This window comes from Zophobas morio, unplaced genomic scaffold (genome assembly GCF_036711695.1).
Source record: "Zophobas morio isolate AGI-343-1 ecotype UQ-CSIRO unplaced genomic scaffold, CSIRO_AGI_Zmor_V1 ptg000014l, whole genome shotgun sequence".
NCBI classification, from domain to species: domain Eukaryota; kingdom Metazoa; phylum Arthropoda; class Insecta; order Coleoptera; family Tenebrionidae; genus Zophobas; species Zophobas morio.
The window spans coordinates 6,766,594-6,779,342 of NW_026972119.1; the positions used below are offsets into that span (position 1 = coordinate 6,766,594).

At 32.3% G+C, this 12,749-nt stretch overlaps 1 protein-coding gene and 1 long non-coding RNA gene across 2 annotated transcripts in view; one reads left to right on the plus strand and one right to left on the minus strand.

Annotated features, from left to right (window-relative positions):
- Window positions 1–12,749, plus strand: part of LOC135129225 (homeobox protein Hox-A1) — a 59,636-nt gene that overhangs the window by 32,094 nt on the left and 14,793 nt on the right. The gene's annotated exons all lie outside the window — the stretch shown is intronic.
- Window positions 3,310–3,884, minus strand: LOC135129032 (uncharacterized). The gene is made up of 2 exons (XR_010280497.1): window positions 3,780–3,884; window positions 3,310–3,725 (listed from the first exon to the last, which is right to left on the minus strand). It is a non-coding gene; the product is annotated as an uncharacterized LOC135129032 (long non-coding RNA).

The window sequence follows — 12,749 nt, forward strand, 5'->3', positions numbered from 1 at the left end:
TCTCATTATTATTACATATTAAACCCAAACTAAAACAAAGCAAACATGAAGTTAACCCATATGGTTTCTGTACTTATTTAGTTCTTTTTTATTTTGCATTACTATTTGTATTTATTTTTATATTAAAACTTGTTCAGTGTGACTTGTTCGCACTGTTTAAAAAATTCTAATTAAAAAAATAATAAGAAGAGAAAGTTTATGTTTCTACTTTTGAAGAAAGTGTTACTATAATTGTAGAAATTTTATGTTTTCTTGAAACTTCATAAATCATATAAATATGAAAATGTAGGTTTTCCTTGCCTGCTAACAACTTTTTGAACGGTAAAACGCCAATTTAGGCAGAACTTTGCTCGCCCTTGAAGCACAGTCGCTTCAACAATTCTATAAACTTTGAATCTAAGAATTTACTTCTTTTAATGTAAAATAAAAACAGGGGGGATTAAGAAAGAATACGAATTTCTTTATGTTTGTTTTTATAATTTAGATGTTTGTTTCTTTTATCAAAAAGACATGTGAAGGTGGAAACACAGAGATCCATTTATGTTTCTCTAAACCTCGTCTTGCTGTTTATTTAAATTATAGTGTACTTTTTATGCTAATAAAGAATCGAGATTTTTGAGATGATGTCAACAAATTTTCGAGAGGATAAATAGATACATTTGCATACAGAGATTTACCATGTTTACGATAACCGTATAACTTTTACAAGATTTTAGAACAGTCAGTTTTCTAGTTAGGTTGATTGTAAAATACTGTACTTTTTTCGAAAATCTGGATGTCGAAGGTTAAAAATAGGGGCTTATTTAATAAGCAGGACCCATTTATTTTAATAAAGCATAAGTACAAAAATATCTATTTTGTCCAATTTAGAAAATTTGAGGTCATTACTCGACTAATAAAATCACCAACAGACGACAGGCAGACAGAAATGGCAGACAACCTTTTCATATTCTGAGAGCCTCGTCTGTTCTTCAAATAAGGTTCCCTAGCTTTACATTTTATCTCTAGTTTTGACACATTGATAAAATATATTTATTTATTCTTTCTGTTCAGACAGTTCAAAATATTTTTTTCATAAAAATCTTTTTCATCTTGTTTTGTTTTTAAAGTAGTGTGAAAGAATCTCGGGGACCACTTTTGTTTTGAAATAATCTCGAAATCTCGTAATCAGGGGCGGTTGGGACTTGCTGAACCATTTATTTTAGAATTGTCTGGGAAACCGTTCAGGTAATTTCTATAAAATACTAGCACGAGAATATAATTCATGTATCACATGACCCCATTTCTTCCAATAGAATTTGTTCATGCCCTTAGTTACATGTCTATCACAGCGATAATAATTTTATTGCCTTATTGTGGTCTGTTGCTACCTAAATTTAAAAACTGTCAAATTGACAAATTTTAGAATTTCATAATTTTTTTTGTCTTTTATGGCTTGCCAACGTTGGGGGCAAGCTCAAAATGACGAAATCAATTCTATTATCAAAAAAAGTGTTCATTTATTATATTCTCATGTTGAATATAACTCGTGATATGATTAATAATCGAAGATATGGCTCGTGAAACCGAAGCAGCACATTCAACTCGTGCTTCGCACTCGTTGAATCTGCAGCTCGGTTTCACTCGAAATATTATCGATAATAATCATATCACTTGTTATATTATAATTGACAACATTATGATTAGTATTACATTGTATTTCCTAAAACTGATGTACTCCTATTTATTTCACCCACAAACTAATGACATTATTTATTGTTTCATAGTGAACTTCTTAAATTTCAAGTTAAAATATTAAAATAGCATCAAAAGACACTCTTTCAATTTCAATTACATTTTTTGAACACAGTGAAATGATTTTAAAGCGCAGAAATATTTAAAGCCAATATTATTTTTAGAAACGAGTTAATTATTTTTTGCTGTATAGGTACAACATTTTTAAATATATCTATTAAAAATTGGTCTAAAGTTATCATTTGAACACGACTTCTCTGGCACCTGAAAACAAATGTTCAAACAAATTCAATGTGCTAAAATTCTTATTTTTTTTTTAACACATATATAGAATTTCCTTACAACAACAGGATAGTTAAACATATTGTCAGTTTCTTGTTAGGAAAAAAAGACTTCGTATATTAAAAAAAATGAACCAAATGTAGGCACCGCCCACCCACCCCTTCTCAATTGTGATGAATCCTTTATTCATCGTGCGCTGAAGAGTGGTGTTTTGTTGCAAAATCCTCATTCCTCTAGAAGAAATTACCATATGAAATATGTTTTTAAAAGGGTAGAATTTTTTAGAGAAATAATATGTTACAATTAAATTCCGCCCATCGTCTGATTAGGAATGAAACACTGATCATAACTGAGATCGGAGCAGGTGAGTGGGGCTTAATCTTTGTTTTTTTTTTCTTAATCTATAGAATTTTCATTCAACAACAGGATAGTTAAACATATTGTCAGTTTCTTGTTGGGAAAAGAAGACTTCGTATATTAAATCCACACGTCCACCGGTAGTCGTAATTCACGTAACCCAAAATCAGCTATGCGCACAAAAAGTCTTGTAAAATAAATGTGATAAAATTCAAGGAAGACTCATAAACCACAAATATAGAAGTGTGTTAGGTTATAAAGTGTAAATATGAGTTACTACGAAAAAAAAGAGTTTACGTCGTTTAATTGTTGGTGGAGATGATTAGATAAATATTGGTTAGCACAATATTCTTAACTAAATGAGTCAATTTAATTTATTTTACAGTGCTGTTATTATTAGTGTTGCACTGCATCTATCCAGATTGATATATGTACCCTTTTTACATTTACTTTATCACTGCATACATATCTTTATTTTAACTTATAAGGGTTTTTATAAAAAAACAAAACTCGCAAAATCAAAGTTTATAAGTTTTCGAAAAACGTAGGTATATTTTATATTTTATTGCAGGGGCGAGGGAAAAATAATGAGACAGAAGAAAAAATAGATAATAAAATTCCTTCAGTTAACTTATTAGCTAATAAAAAAGAACTATTATATCTGTTTTAATTAATTCATGAAACAAGAATTATAATTAAAAGACAGAAAAATGTGTTCAAATTTGGACCCCAGATCAGGTTATCCTTACATAGTATAGCAGGTTCACGTTTAAATAAAGAAAGGAAAACATGTGTTAAAGAACCAGTAGATGAAGTAAAATAAAAAATTTTGATAATATTTAGTGTGAAATAAATTCTTATTATAGGTACTGTTACGACACCTTTTATGCCGACCGACCTAAGCGCTGGTGGAGATGGGGTATACAAAAAAGACGGTTAACTTACTTATTTCTAATGAAACAAGGAATACACTGGACGCGACACAGCGCCCTTCAAATCACAGATTAACTACCAAATTACACCTTAGCTTAACATGTACACAGTGGGTCGCACACAGCGCCCTTTTTGATACGAATTACCACCATACAAGTTGCTTCCTCCCTCCTTTGTAGGCAAGTCCTGCGGGAGGATTCGTGGGGGGAAAAATCTGGCACGGCGGTTCCTCTCGTTTTCGTGACGCCCCCTTTGTCGGCTCAGTGGGACGAGTCGGGAGGTGTGGAGGCCTGAGGAATTCTTACGGTCTCCCCAAAGGTTTTTCGTTCTTCTTCCCAAAAGAAACTAGTAACGCCACGTCGAAGAGGAAAAAGTTGTAGACAAAAAAAACAGAAAAGAAATCGAAAACTTGGCTGTCTCTGTGCAAAGGAAAACCTGGTTTATACGGGATCTCGCAAGGGTGCCTTACTTACGGTTCTCTCTTACACTCACTCGCACCCCCGGTAACTTTTCCGGGCTGTCGCTCCCCCAAAAGTTACAACCCCGTACTTTTTTGCGTCCGCTGCCGACCGTTACTCGATTCTGTTTAAACGCGATCTCGTCGGATGAGTTGCGGAAATTCCCGATTAGGCGACCAATCGCGCTTTCCCTGCTCAAAATGCCACTCGTTCACCGCAGTCTCTCACTTGCGCCTGACTCGCTGTTATCTAGGCAACCCCTTATTTTCGAACCGTAACAGTACTTATACAGGGTTAGTCACGAGAGAATTACTTCTGAAAATTATTTTTACGCAACCCAAAATACTAATACCCTGTACCACTTGATATTATCTAAATTTAAAATGAAATGCCTAATCCATGATTGCTTTGACTTTGGCAGTGTCACTTTGACGTTAATTAATTTTTAACATTTTTTTTCATCGTTGACTCGCCTATAGAGCCCCACTGGATCGACGACATACAGTCAGATCAATCTGGGCTATACTGAAGCCGTAAGTGCTCTACCAATGTTGTTCGCCGCTAATGTGTATGTGTTAATTCGCCATCTCTGCGTCACCTAGAGCCTCTTCGAAGTGCAAATCTGCAACCTCTGGACTTCTTCGGCCATCCATTTACAAAAAAGCCGTAGCATTCCCACAAAATGCCCAACATTTTCAACAGATTAGTAGTTAAATTATTTACTTACTTGTTTGAGTTTGTGTTGTAACCTTTGAATAAAATGCCGTAAAAGGAATTTTTAGAAATAATTTTCTCGTGATTAATCGGTTGCAAAAGATCAAGAGGCACACTGACAAATTTATTAGCGGCGCCGGAGGAGATTTCCGACTGGCTGCGGTACCACCATGGACACTCGCGTAACCTCCTTTTCCACAATTGTCAAAATGAGACTGCCAAACTCAAAGCAATCATGGATTAAGCATTACATTTTAAATTCAGTTAGTATCAAATGGTACATGGTATTCGTATTTTGGGTTGCGTAAAAATAATTTTCAGAAGTAATTCTCTCGTGACTAACCCTGTATAGAATTTAGTTGTAAATTTTTGTATACCTACATGAAAAAGATTGGTCACTTAGAATACCGAGATTTTAAAAACCTTACATCTATATGTCATTCTAAAAATAGAGGTTAAAATGAGGCTGTATTGTTGACACGAAGCAAAGGCCTCTTGCACCCTACCGGTCGTTTCGTCGGTCGGTGAAAAAACCGGCGAACTTTATTTTATATTAGGGGAAGAGAGCCCAAAGCGGGCACCATAAGAAGAAATATTAAAAAAAAATAGTTTATGGATAATCTAGATCCTTTAAATTTTTATATTATAATGCTTGATTTAATCCTTTTCAATGATGCATAACTAAAATTGAGGAAAGTTGATTAAAAAAAAAAGTTAGAAGCAGATAACTAAATCTTTACAACTGCCCCCTTTGCCCTACGGGGAGGCCTAAAGCGGCCATTCAGCTAGGGCAAACCAGGCAATGGTTAAGGCTGGCGTCTGGTTCGGTTTCGCTCTATACTAAATACATTGAAAACATTGTCGGGGTTTCCGGAATTGCATTTTAAAAATACTGAAGTCTGCAACCAAATCAGAAGTTAAGTAAGCTCATTTTAATAGATTTTGACTTTTCGAGAGTTATTTACCTCAGTCATGGATTTTTTAGGATTATAAATGGTATCAAAATAAAGCTGACACTTTTCCCCAGAGGACCTTCTATCTTAAAATGCAAACCTCTTCAGCACTTCGTCAAAAAATACATCAATGTGCCGATTAAAGTGTGATGTAAAAGTTGCTCAACTTTATAATTTTTTTTTTTTTTTTTGTAAAAACTGTAGACTAGATATGAATATAAATATGGAGCTCCCCTGGACTGAAGTTTGGTAATTCGAAATATAATTTTTTTAAAGCGATACATCTCGAATTTTTCTTTTTGGTTTTTTCACTTCTTAGACTTCGTTTTATCTTCAGCAAGTTCTTCTTTTATAATTTGTTTCACAGACTCTACATTGCCTTTGTTCTTCTTTTCGAAACAACTATAGATATTTAGTAAATATACTAGAAGGACAAACCGGACAAGTGCCCGATTTGCCCATTTCGACATTTAAAATTGCAAACAACATCTAAACTCAAAATGATGCGACAAGTGGCAGTTAACTGCTACCTTATGGCAGCCGGATAAAAACAAATTGACTAACGAATTTCATTTTTAGCTTAAAAATCACAAACATAGAAAAAACAGATGTGACACACTTTGCAATATTTTTCAAAATCATGTGAAAATTATTTATTTATCACAGCACATAATTGGGTACTCGCAGGAGACCCGGGCGACTGATGTGAAGTATGGGGGGGGGGGGGGATGCAGGGGGATGCACTATGTCCGCGCGGTTAGGGCGCACCATCTTTTGAAACGCCAAAACTAAAGAGAGTGCCCGCTTTAAGCTCTATGCCCGCTTTAGGCCCCCTTCCCTATATACCTACCTACAGTTTAAACAAATGTTTAAAGTACATTGTAAACAGAATTAAACACTAAATAAAACAGTTTATAAACAATTAATTATAATATACAATTTAAATATTTTTAGGAAAAAAACGTGATTTCTGTTCTCTTGCACGAAAAATCGAAAGAAAAAAATTGTCTGATCATACGCACATAAGGAAGAGTGCGTAAGAAAAGACGTCAAAAAATTATTGATAAAACAAAAATAAGAGAAAATTACTGATCAAAATAACCTTCATAAAAGATAAAAAAAAATGTTAAAAAAATAACACCCAATTTAAAATGAATACAAAATTCTGACCTTTAGGCTTCTTCTTCTGCTACAATTTAGCGAATTCCCTCGTCTTCTTTTACGAACCCACTGCAACAAAAAACACGTTGAATTTTTGTATACACAAAAAAAATACCAAATAAGTTGACATCAACTTTGTACATACTAATTTCTAATAACGGCGCAATTCAACATTACGCATCAGGTTTAATAAATATATACTTAGATACGATTTAAAAATTACTAATCACAAAAATTTTGAAATCGCGTTATAGATTCTAAGCTTAAGTTTACATTTAGATCACACGATTCTTGGTGAGGATGAACAGAAAAAATCTATATAGCAGACTCAAAATACACCCAAAAAAAAGTTTCGGAGAGTATTTGCCTAAAAATTCGCGAATAAATGAATAGACGGAAAATGTATCCTTTTGCTATACTACTCTTGGAATTTCACAACAGTCTAAAGTTAGTTTAACCGAAGAAACTAACAAACAAGAAACACTTCCCAATAAACTCAAACATTGAAGACCACTGTTTTCAATTAAAATGATTGTCTGAAATGTTTCGCTAATCAAGTGAACTTCTTTTAGTTGCAGTTAAGTACATCCCAAATGATGAATAATATCATTAATTGCAGTGATGCATAAAACGTAAAGAAGGTTCGTAATAAGATAACAATCAAAATTGGATTTAATTTTTAAATAATTAACATTGATAAAAACTTTTTAGATGTTCCAAATTATTTCAGCCGAAAAGGCCAGTTTTAATAAATATCTGACGAGATATTAACGTTTGTGTTCTTGTTGAAACAATCATATTTATTAAGTCGTCAGTCATTAAGTAACGATTTGTACAATACAACTACTTCTCCCTTAACATTCGTATTTTTATATCAATTTAGAATAGAAGAACTGAAGAAATAGGACACAATAAATTGAATAATAGAACGATATATAAAGCCCTTTAAATCCTGATTTCCTTTCCTTCTGCGCCGTTCCTTGCAGACTCCTTCCTCATGAGCACATCACAACACTCACTTTTCACTTTAAGCCCGAAACCAAATTATTTTTAACAAAAATAAACTACTTAAACAAACTAATTTGCACACCGCAAACGGTCTCAACAAAGTTAAAACCGACGGAACTCCTTTGCATGCGTAACACGAAAAATGAACAAAAAATTCACCCCGATACCATATCAGACATTTTTTGCAGAGTTTTTATTCATCGAGGCGTCGCACAATAAATGAATCTTAATTAAAATACTGCAACATTATTCACATAATTTTCACACTGTGTGCATGAATAACAAATTACGAATTTTACATCCAATTCGCCAAAAACAAATTAGAAAACCCGATTTAAATACGTCTTTCGAAAATATTTTATTTTTCGACAGTTAATGACAACATATAATTCAAATTTGTTCACCGTTTCTGCCAAAATACTGACTGACTGTGAAAAAAATTCTTCAACGCAATCTAATAGAACTATAATTTAAAAAGTATTTTCAAACATAAAGAGTGTTCCATTTAACTTATGCTAAATGTTTACTTTCGTAACGTAAGTTAGGTGTCATGAAACTTCGAAAAAACATAAAAGTGGCTTAAGCTCAGGAAGTAAAAATCTCTGTAAAATTATTTGCATCAAAATCCTCGCCTTCCTTTGGTTTAAATAACTTTACATATTTTTTTCATTTTAATTTTACATACACTCTAACAGTAATTTCTACTTTACAACAGCCAGCAAACGTACAGCAGGAGATAAAGTTTAAACATTCCGGATGAATATACCAAGAATTATTCGACCTTGAAGATAACTTCCGTTATTTACTGAAATTTAAAATACTTGAACAATGCTTTTAGAGACTTCTGATCACCCAAACCTCTGTCAACAATGGAGCGCATTCCAGCTCTGTTGACTTTTCATCAGCTGTATTTATTCACTTTACTATTACCTCATCATTTGGTTGGATGCATTTATCGAAATCAGTGTAGGAGATAAAAAATCCGAGTTCTTAAACCGGACGGAATTATATAACAAATCGTAATAAGCACAACTCGTGACAGCTTAAGCAACAGATTTATACCTGTTGTATGTAAATTACAATATAATAACAATTTACACAGAACGAGCGTATTTACATTTATCACAGCAGCAATCTGAATTCTAAATTGTTTAAAGTACCCATATGAGTTATGAAAGCTAATTAATAACTGTGGGTATACTTTTTCTCTCATTAATTTTTTATGCAACAGGAGTCTTGTGATTGTTTTATCGTCGCGTAAGCTCATTACCAAAAAGTTATAAACGAGACATATTTTTTTTTCAAGATAGAAATCTTTGAAAAGTTGCATTCATTAGTCAAATTTCGCAAGTCACGTATTTTTCAATATCAACTCGGAGTGCAGGTCACGCACGCCAATGTGTTAGGGTGAATATCACTGGAAGTAAAACAAACAGTCTATACCGAAATCCATTAAATCTTTATTTAGTTTGCTCGACTGATGCGCAATATTGCCTTAGTTAGTATCAGATTTTCTTGCCTCGCCATTGGGGCAAAACCCTTGTAAATGCTGCTTTTATGTTTTCTTGATGTGGAAGAGTCAGTGTAATCCAACGCACGCGTAAGAGATAATCTGCTATAACAAAATTTTAATCAAGGCTCTTTAGTTTTTAAAGTTTGATACAGACAACAATCAAAATTTGCTTTTACAAAGTCCATGACGTTAATCTGTTGTCACAAGACACCTAGAACCTAAATCCATACTCAGCGACTTTTATCGCAACGTGCTAATCCTGATATCCTTGTTTTTCTGCGATATATTGTTAAAAAATCTCAGCAACCTCAAAAAGTTTTTAACAAACCGAAAAAGGGATTATTTATGCCTCCAATAAATCAAATGCAGTATTTACCGTTTAATATTTCCACAAAGTAAGAAGAATTAAGCGAAGATTATAGTGTCAAATATGAAACAAGATAACACACAGTTTGCACTTTTATCGATTCATAACTTTCGTAAACCTACTTAAATCTTGTCAATGTTATTTACAGCTCAGTTTAAAACAGTAAACCAATTTTAATCCAATAATCCCTTTCATCGTATCGCATTGCCTACAATTAAGCAATCGATAGGAAAATCTCAGATTTATCTTGATTTTAATTGTGTGTCATCCGATAAACGAAAATAATTTTAAAAACTCATGCTGGAAGAGCACTTCTACGCTTATCATAATTGGATTTATTTCCATTCTCTTCAGCCTCTGCTACCTTCACCTAACAAGCGAAAATCCTTCCCTTTTCGAAGAGTGCCCGTCGAATTTATCTTGATCTGTGAAAGAAACAACCTGCTCGTTGGACCAATTTACCACGACTGGTTAAGCTGTCACTTTATGGACACTATTGATATCGATATCTTAAACTTTTTTGTATCGAGTTTCAACAAGAAACTGATCTTTTCACTAAGCTTCGATTTAAATGCGACGGTGTCGAAAACACTCACGAGAAACTTGCGAAATTTCTTTGTTTGCTAGTGGCGCTGCATTCATTTGTTTACCCAAGGCTTAATTTTGTTTTCTGTTGTTGCAATTTTTTTTTCAGAATGTAAGTCATTAATAACCTGATTGTAAAGTATAGTTATCAGTTCTTGCAACATCCACAAAGAAGGTGCAAGTCTGGGGGGATATTCATTAATCTGTTGTGACAAGGCGGTGTTAAATACACGCTACAACGGTAATTATTGATGACGGACTGTAACATGACATGGGCTCGTCATTATAAAGCGTCTTTGCTTACATCTTAAACATCGGTTGAATAGGTTCACTAATCATAACACAATTTCGTACCATTTAATAACAATATAGGTATTGTGAAAATTGTACCAGACTTTTATTAACAAATCCTGCACATGTATTTATATTCCCGAGTTTTTTATTATTTATACTGAGAGAGGAATTTCGTTTTATTTTAATAGGATATTACAACGACTTATTTAAATTACACAGTATATTTGACAAATAAAGTAGACCTATCGGTGAGCATAAAGTTTATTATCCGGAACGAAATCGACAACAATAACACAAGGTTTTTTTATAGTATTCTATACAGGATTATTTGCACTCCTGAAAAAAAAATCAACACTAAGTAGTTCCAAATACGTACAATTTCTTTGATATTTAGAAATTATGTTAATTTGTTTGCAGCAGAAAATAGTTCTTTCTATTAAATATGTATTTATAAAATTTCAAGAAATAGTCCGAAAGTCGTGAATCAACAATGCAAGCGTTTCTAATATTTCAGAGTTTTTCGTTGATTGAATGGATTTCACAAGTATTTTCCAAACAACGGAAATAAAATACTTATTAATGTGACTAATTTTAGTGATATAAGCTTCATGAATAGCCACATATTTAGAACTAAAATACAAAAACTTATTCAAAAAGATAATAAAATTTTACTTTTGAATAAAATAATGCAGGAAAGGTAGAAGAAATAAGTTGGTTCCCACTTCAAACAATAGAACTTTTTTTATTGCAGATGTTCTTTTCTAAAAGTTTTCACTACGCCTATATTTGTAGGTGTAATTTCTAAGTATCCCAATGTCAAAATTTATTTATTTTAAAAATGGTGTAACAACTGAGCCGAGTCGAGTCTATCTCGCTGTTAGTAAGTCAGCTTTTCTTGGTGACAATTAAAGCGTTAATAGTTATTTATGTATTAAGGGCATAATTAGGGAGATTATGGCACGAGGGAATGTTTAAAGCCTGACGAAGGAGGTCACAATCTCCACAATCGACAATTATGCCCTTGGTACATACAACGTTTTATTCTATTTCAGTTTCTAAAATATTTTTAACGAAACATTGAGTATTTTCGGCAAGATTGTGTAAATTTTAATACACAGCTGGCTATTATTTCAATGTTGTTACGTATATCAGTTTGTTTATTTGTTAAATAATTCGATTTTCAAAATGCAAACTGAAGAAGCGAAAAGCGTTTATTCAAAAAAAAAAAAAATAGAAGAATTTAAAGTCAGCCAGGGAATGATTTGATGAAGTATTATTATTTTCCCAACTTTAATAAAAATATTGAATATCGAAACTTATTGGACTAATTAATTAATGTGAATGAATAATCAATCGTTGCTTAGCAATTTTTGACTGATTTGTGCCATAAAGCCCAATTTATGCCCGCATTTGGGTGCTTATAAACAAGATTATGATTCTAAAATAGAATATAAATATTTTATATTTGTTTGGCTCCGAACTGTAGCATTCATAATTATCTAAATTTTGTATTTTGAGTCCGTTCTTTTGAATGTCAAAAACTTAATGTACAATGTGATGATGAAATCTGGCTTTAAAAAACTGTATACAGGGTGAATCACAAAGTGTGCGGTCCTCGATATCAGTAATTATTATAAGGGATAGAAAAAAAGGCAAAGACTAAATTTATACAGATCCCTGAGTAGCTGGCATATACTAAAATTATGTTGGACTATACAGAGTATTTTGTTTTTGAGACATAGCAGTCATAGCACACGACTTAGTTTTTTTAAATAGAACACCCTATATATTTTTACATATTTCTAGGCTTTATAACCACAGTTTATCGATGCGATGTTGCCATCATATTTTTTTTTTATAACAAAAATCGCAATAACATTATTTTTAAAATTTATGTTGCAAAATTTTAAGGATAGATAAACAGACGTACGCGTATTGTTATGGTGGAAATCAAATTTTAATCTACAGTGTTTATACGAAAAGAATTTAAAACGTTACATTTTTCTAACATTGATATTTCAGTTTTTTCAAATAAAACGGCATGTATTTTATATGCATCTTACTCTATTTTTTTTGTCTCAAAAACGAAAAAAATAACAATAACTACCAACTTTAAATTGAGAAAATGAACAACATAAAACTAACAACAAAGAAAAAGAAAAAGAGAACAAACAACAGAATAAGATGCAGTAATAAAATACATTGAAATATCGATATTTGAAAATTGAATAATTTATTATTATTTTTTTTTAATAAACGCTTTGTGCATTAAGACTGAATTTTATTTATACTGCAACAAATCGCGTAGTTTTATTTATGTCTCCACAAAATATTGTAACTCAGATTTTAAAAACAACTATTACTATTTTTTAATTAAACTTTCTCTTGCT